This window comes from Eriocheir sinensis, unplaced genomic scaffold, assembly GCF_024679095.1.
Source record: "Eriocheir sinensis breed Jianghai 21 unplaced genomic scaffold, ASM2467909v1 Scaffold1253, whole genome shotgun sequence".
NCBI classification, from domain to species: Eukaryota; Metazoa; Arthropoda; class Malacostraca; order Decapoda; family Varunidae; genus Eriocheir; species Eriocheir sinensis.
This window is the reverse complement of record NW_026110577.1, coordinates 71,013-78,923: the sequence shown is the minus strand read 5'-3', so window position 1 is coordinate 78,923 and position 7,911 is coordinate 71,013.

The following is a 7,911-nucleotide window of genomic DNA, read 5'->3' as shown; positions in this document are numbered from 1 at the left end:
AAGAAGAAAAAGAAGAAGAAGAAAAGAAAACAAAGAAAAAGAAAACGAAGACGAAGAGGAAAAAGAAGAAAAAGAAAGGAAAAAGAAAAAAGAAAAATGAAAAAAGAAAAAAAGAAAAGGTTAAAGGAAAAAGATAAAAGGAAAAAGAAAAAGGGAAAAGGAAAAAAAGGAAAAAAGGAAAAAGAAAAGGATAAAAGAAAAAAGGAAAAAGAAAAAAGGAAAAAAAAAAGAAAAAGAAAAAAGAAAAAAAGAAAAAGGAAAAAGAAAAAGGAAAAAGAAAAAAAGAATAAGGAAAAAGGAAAAAGGAAAAAGAAAAAGGAAAAAGGAAAAAGAAAGAAGGAAAAAGAAAACGAAAAGAGAGAAGAAGAAAAACAAAATGAATGAAAGTATAGCAAGGAAAAACAAAAGGAGCGAGAGCAGAGAATAGAAGAAAAATAGCGCTGTTTCGAATCTTTTCATAACTCATCGGATTGGAGAACGGGATTTTGTTTTCCAGTTCCGTGAGTGGGCTGCATCGCTCGACTTCCTCAGCGACCTCGCCCTCAGTTCTGACCTCGGCCCCCTGAGCTGACCTGCGGCCGGAAGAGCGTGCGGGGGGGAGGCTGGGAGGAGGAGGAGGAAAGGGAGGAGGGGAGATGAAGTGAAGGCTAAAGGCATCTGCCAATCCGAACTATGCGGCAACATTTTCCATCCTCTTTGACCCTGTGCTGGACAAAGACCGACACACACACACACACACACACACACACACACACACACACACACACACACACACACACACACACATACTGATCCTCCCCCAACACACACACACACACACACACACACACACACACACACACACACATACACTTTCCCCCCCCCCTCCCCCCCCCCCAACACACACACACACACACACACACACACATATACTCGCCAAAAAAATAACTCTTGGATAAACATAAAGAGAACACGAGTGGACAGACAAAGGCGTCCCGAGCTGCATAACACTCAATAGTTCGCCCCCGATGACGAGGCGACAAAGACGTGCACCGACGAGGAAACTGAAAGAGAGAGAGAGAGAGAGAGAGAGAGAGAGAGAGAGAGAGAGAGAGAGAGAGAGAGAGAGAGAGAGAGAGAGAGAGAGAGAGAGAGAGAGAGAGAGAGAGAGAGAGAGAGAGAGAGAGAGAGAGAGAGAGAGAGAGAGAGAGAGAGAGAGAAAACTGGTGGGAAAGGAAAGGGAAGGGAAGAGCAAGGACGGCCACTATCACGACCCCAAAGAGAAGGGAAAGTGGGAAGATGCAACGGAACAGTTACATGGAAGAACCCAGCAGCAGCAGCAGTAGTAGTAGTAGTAGTAGTAGTAGTAGTAGCAGTAGCATAGGTAATAGTAGTAGTAGTAGTTGTAGTAGTAGTAGTAGTAGTAGTAGTAGTAGTAGTAGTAGTAGTAGTAGTTATCTTCATCCTAAAAATACAGACCTGGCAACAATCATCTTCATCCATTAGCAAATCCAGAGGCCCATCACAGCCTCACTCACTCACTCACTCCCCTCGCCCTAACCCGCCGTAATAAACTAACCAAAAAATATAGGCGAAAGGCTTATAAATAGTGGCCGTACCTTCCCAAACCTGTAAACTTTCACTCACGCCGGCGGGTTGGCAAGCCACGCAGGGAGGACGATACATCTCACCCTCCTTGGCATGCCCTTTACAGCAACACAAAGAAATCCTATGAGCTGTTTTGTATCTTCCATTCATGCTATTCATCTACTCATCAGTCCATTCTCCTCCTACAGTTATTCCCAAAGTCATTCCTTATTTACCTGTCATCTTCATTTCACTCTCACCGGCATGCTCTTCACACTCATACAAGAAATACTATGAATGGTGTTATATTTCTAGTCATCCATTCATTAATTCATTCGTCTTTCTATTCATCGAGCCATTGTTTCCTTCATTTATTGCAAAAGCCATTCCTCCCTTCACTTTTCATCTTCCTCACTCCCACAGGCATGCTCCCACATACTCACACACAAGAACAATATGGACGAGTCTTGTATCTTTTATCCTTTCATTCGTTTCTTCATCTATTCACAAGTCCATTCCTTCCTGCACTTATTATCTTCATCTCGCCTTCACAAGCATGTCCCGCACTCACACAGGAAATTATATGAACAATGTTGTATCTTCAGTCATCCCTTCATTAATTTTTCACCTATGTATTTATCAGTCCAGTCTTTCTTTCATTTATAGTTTTTGTTTCATCCTCACCGCCATGCCTCTCACACCCATACAAAAATTCCTATGAACTGAATCGTAGCTTTCATCCATTCATTCTTCCCTTCATCTATTTATTCATCAGTTCATTCCCTCTTTTATTTGTAGTATTCATCTCACTCCCAGCGGTACGACTCACAAACTCACCCACACGAAATTATATGAACCGAGTTGTATCTTCATCCATTCATTGATCCATATATCTCTTCGTTAATCCATCCCTTCGTTCATTTATTTTCAAACGTTTATCCATTCATCTAAATCTCTTTTATAATCAGTCGTCGCTCTTCATTAATATTATGTTTCGCCATCCACTAATCTATTCATTTATCTATTCCTAAATTTATTCCTTCACTCATTTGTTGCTTCATTTAAACGCTAATTAATTCATGTAAATTCCTCTGTAGTATCAATTGTCGCCCTTCATCAATATGTTTAGTGTTCCCTTCGTTCATTCCTTTATTTATCTATTAACCCCACCATTCCTTCCTTCGTTTACTGTCTCATTCAATCGCTTATCCATTTATTTTTATTCCTCTTTTATTACCAGCTATCGCGCTTCATCAATTTAGGAGCGTTCGCGTTCGTGTGCCAAGTTGTTCTAGCCACTTGATACACCTGCCAGCCATTAATAATTCTCCCTCGCTAGTTATGGGAGACGTGCCGACACATACAACAACGGGGAGGAGACAAGGAGACACGCCAAATTTTTCTCCATCCTAACAGCCTCCATAGATATCGCACGCCCCGCCAAGCCACAACATTCCAACACGGCAGAACCTTAGATATAAACGTCGCCTGTATTCATGTTTTAAGCTCTCGCTGCACCTGTTCTGCTCCTCGAGGATGCCAGACTAAGAGGAAATATGAGGTGACTGGGGGTTTTCCGGCCACACACACACGCACACACACACACACACACACACACGATGAGGCAGACTAACGAAGTGTTGTATTGACATTCCCAGGGTAGCAGTGGAGGTTAATGTCTGTGTGAATGGCATGGCGGAACACACACACACACACACACACACACACACACACACACACACACACACACACACACACACACACACACACACACACGAGGAGCATATTCCCTCCCTGAAAGGCAATTCGGGAGAGTGATTGAGTTACCGAGTCTGCCAAGTTACCTGTTCGTGAAAGCGGCTCGTCTTACGCAACTGGCGTGTGTGTGTGTGTGTGTGTGTGTGTGTGTGTGTGTGTGTGTGTGTGTGTGTGTGTTTATCTGTGCGTCCGGGTGTCTGGTTATTTGCATCTGTCTTTTTAACTGTCTGTATGTCTGTATGTATGTCTAAAATCTCTCTCTCTCTCTCTCTCTCTCTCTCTCTCTCTCTCTCTCTCTCTCTCTCTCTCTCTCTCTCTCTCTCTCTCTCTCTCTCAAACACACATACACACACAAAAAACTTACTGTCACATTACTAAAACACCTTACAAAGAACATAGTCTCACGTATCGCATCTTCACACACACACACACACACACACACACACACACACACACAACAGGAACATCCACCCACTCGTGCTCCACCTCCACGACTATCTCAAGGTTTCTGGGGCCCACCTGAGCATGGTTCAAGGTCTGTCCCTTCCTGAGTGTCACCGCAGCGGCCACATCTTCACCGGGCGAGGGACAGGAGCAGGGAAGCGAGGCAGGGAGGGCGGCTGGCCGAGTGTGGTAAAGGTCCTGGAGAGCCCCACGCTACAGACACCTCGCTGGCAGGAGAGTGAAAACGGTACTGAGGCCGGGGAGGAGGAGTCAGCAGACGAGGAGGGTGTGTGCTGGGATGACTCCTTCCTTCCTAAGTTCCCAGCTCCCTCCCCTTACCTGCCTCTCTCAGGTAGCCACGCGAAGCCGACTTGTGCCTGTTTTAATTTACGTTCCCCTAATACCTGCCGGACACCACTCTCGCTTTCCTGATTATTTCATGCATATTAAGGCTTTCCCCGTCCATTTTTAGGGGGTTCGTGGTGCAGAAACTCAGTTCGCCGTGAAATATGAGTCTGTAGCTTTCTGACAACTCCAAATTCAACAGGTGGAGATAGAAAACGGGATGAACGGCGTGTAGCAAGGAGAGCTTTAAAATAACCTGATATCCTCAGTCTTAATTCAGGTGAACGGCAGGACCAAAGTTATTTTTTTCATTAATTATCATTAATCAGTTTTTTTTATTTACCATTACAATATCATTTCATATAAAATTGTTGAATAAAATGTATCAAATAGATTATAATGGTATTTTTGGTAATGTATAAGGAAAAGCGGCCTCATGAGAGCAGACCGTACTGAATAAAGGCAGTTGCTTTCTCATGCGATTACAAATAAGATAAATATTGAAAAATTGGCACAAGAAATTTGTCCCTCCTTCGTGAGGCCCCCTATTGGGTCTAAACTTCCCAGCCTTGCTAAGCTGAGACTCCTCTCCCTAATTTGGTCATACTTTTTGGCATAACTTGACTTTTCAAAGGTTTGTTCCTGAGTTGTTATCATATTATTATTATTGTTATTATTATAAATTATTATTATTATTATTATTATTATTATTATTATTATTATTATTATTATTATTATTATTATTATTATTATTATTATTATTATTATTATTATTATTATTATTATTATTATTATAATTATTATTATTATTATCATTATTATTAGTAGTAGTAATAGTAGTAGTAGTAGTATTAGCAGCATCAGTAGTAGTAGTAGTAGTAGTAGTAGTAGTAGTAGTAGTAGTAGTAGTAGTAGTAGTAGTAGTAGTAGTAGTAGTAGACTTATTATTATTATTAATATTATTGTTATTATTATTATTATTATTATTATTATTATTATTATTATTATTATTATTATTATTATTATTATTATTATTATTATTATTATTATTATTATTATTATTATTATTATTATTATTATTATTATTATTATTATTTTCATTATTATTAATAATATTATTATTGTTATTATTGTTATTATTATTATTATTATTATTATTATTATTATTATTATTATTATTATTATTATTATTATTATTATTATTATTATTATTATTATTATTATTATTATTATTATTATTATTATTATTATTATTACTATTATTATTATTATTATTATTATTATTATTATTATTATTATTATTATTATTATTATTATTATTATTATTATTATTATTATTATTATTATTATTATTATTATTATTATTATTATTATTATCATTATTATTATTATTATTAGTAGTAGTAGTAGTAGTAGTAGTAGTAGTAGTAGTTGTAGTAGTAGTAGTAGTAGTAGTAGTTGTAGTAGTAGTAGTAGTTGTAGTAGTAGTAGTAGTAGTAATAGTAGTAGTAGAAGTAGTAGCAGCGCCGCCATTCCTCCAAATGCTCGCAGTAACAAACAGCATTACATTTTCCTACTCAAGGTTTTCAATAGCTTTTAGCCTACGTAGCAAATTCCTTATTGCTACTGTATACAAAATCAATATGCTCCAACATAGTCTCGGGAAAGTTCCTGCCATATTCAGCACCTGAAAACTGATCAACAAAGCTTTTCCTCCACATTTCCATCAGATTACTATTGTTTGTTCTATGGCAACAAGAAAAAAGAATGTGTTACGGGGGGAGCATTCGCTACCCGTGGTGACGGGGTAAACTCTACGGACACAGCAAGCCGTGTTTATATTACTCGACGCCTCTTATGATGAACGCTGTGAACACCCCTCCTGGTAGATTCCCTATACTGTTGAACGTATGGGTCCCTAGTGCAGGCTCTTTTCCTAAACAATATCATATACTTACCTGAACCGCATATGCCTATTAATGAATTATAATAAATAGAAATCTATTATCACTTTGCACGTACACTCCTGGTTCTGTTTAATCCCACATTTCTTCACTGCGCACCCTATAAAAAGAAACTCAATCCCTTACTTTCCCACTTTTTCTTTCCCCAGGCCTTTTCTAGGGAACCTTTTCACCCTTCAATCTTTGTTGTATTCGTCGCGTCAGGCCGCTCAGTGTAGTGTTGGCCTTTATTGTAGCAAATTGTCGGATTCAGTATTTTAGCCTACGTGAAGTACGTTTGGGATTTCTTCTGATATTAGTTTTAGCTGTGATTAGTGAAAAATGGAGATGAATCAATATTTCCTAGACTCCAATCACACCTCGATCAGTTTAAATTTGCATACCACGAGCATTGTAGAGTGCAAAATGATAAATACAGTAGTAACATAATCTGGTACATTTGTTCTGAGCGCTTATTCCACAGTCCAAAACCGTTTCATTGTAAGCGTCTACGGTAAGTATAACCTTAGAGGGCACCTGATACTAACCACAGAGAATCGCTGAAGACTGAATATGTTGGCTTCTATGCGAACATCAACTACTATAGGTTACACGATGTCTGTTGTCGTCGTTAGTTGGTACTTAGTTTGGGAGCACAAAATCTCGCAGAGCTGGACTTTGGAATTGGTCCTTATAATTTGGACTGGTCTGTATTCGACGCTTCCGCCTCCCACATCAAATTTCCAAAGGCCGAAAAGCAGATGAATCGGGTTCTCATGAGTGTTGTTTTAGGTTCATGGTACTGAAGACGTGCCGGACCCAGAGCTGTAAAAGGTGGGTGTCTTTTTTCCACTAAATGTTGTCCTTTGTTGCCCCTTGAAGAGGGGCGAGTGGCGAGCGAAGCCAGGCAAATCAGCTGAGGGGGATGGAAATTTGAAAAACTGATCTTTTTTTGGTTCATTTTCCTGCTGTCAAAACGAAAAACTGGGAATTTTCGTCCCACTTTTTCGTTTTGACTTTCTAAGAATGTGGACCTTTTAGAAGAGACCCCCAGACCACCATGGTACGGCCCTGTGAAGGGGGTCACACTGGCACCCGGGTCACACACTGGTGGATGAATGGAACAGACTTGGCAGTCATGTAGTGGATGCCAATACCAAAGGTGCATTCAAGAAGAGGTTGGATAAATTCATGGATAGTGAGGTAAGGTGGGGTTAGGATTACAGGAGCTGCCTTGTATAGGCCAAATGGGCTCTTGCAGATTCCTTACGTTCTTATGTTCTTAAATGCCTGCAATTCCTGCGAAAACCTTGTCAAATATGTGTCCTTGGGGACGGAAATGTTTAGAAATGTGGCCACTGGCAAGTATGGACTTTGGTCTGTCAGCCCCAGCCTCGGCGTGGCAGCCCTGGCGGCGGGTTGTCCGGCCTGGCGCGTGTAAACAAACCCTCGCCCTGCCCTGCCCTGACTCACGCCACACCCACACGTGACGCCTGTCATCTGGCCCTCGGCAGGCGTCACCACCGGGCACTGAGCGAGCACTGTGCGGCCTGGGGTGCCCTGAGCCTGGGTGTGCACTGTGCCAGTCCTCGTGCGCGCCGTGATACCCGCCAGTGGTTTTCTGAATTTGCTGAGGCAGTGTCCCAAGATAAGGAGTCCTGTCAGCCACTTGTTGCTCCCCTGGCAGCCCCCGCCCCCCGCCTGCCATGACCTAGGTAAGCACGCCCTCCGAGCCCCGCAGGATGGCGTGTGTCCTTGTGCTGGCAGGATGCACGCCACTGGCGAGATGGTCATGTTGTAAGGGAGGCTTTGCAGATCTCCTGACTTTGCAGATCTCCTGATTTCACTTTGCAGA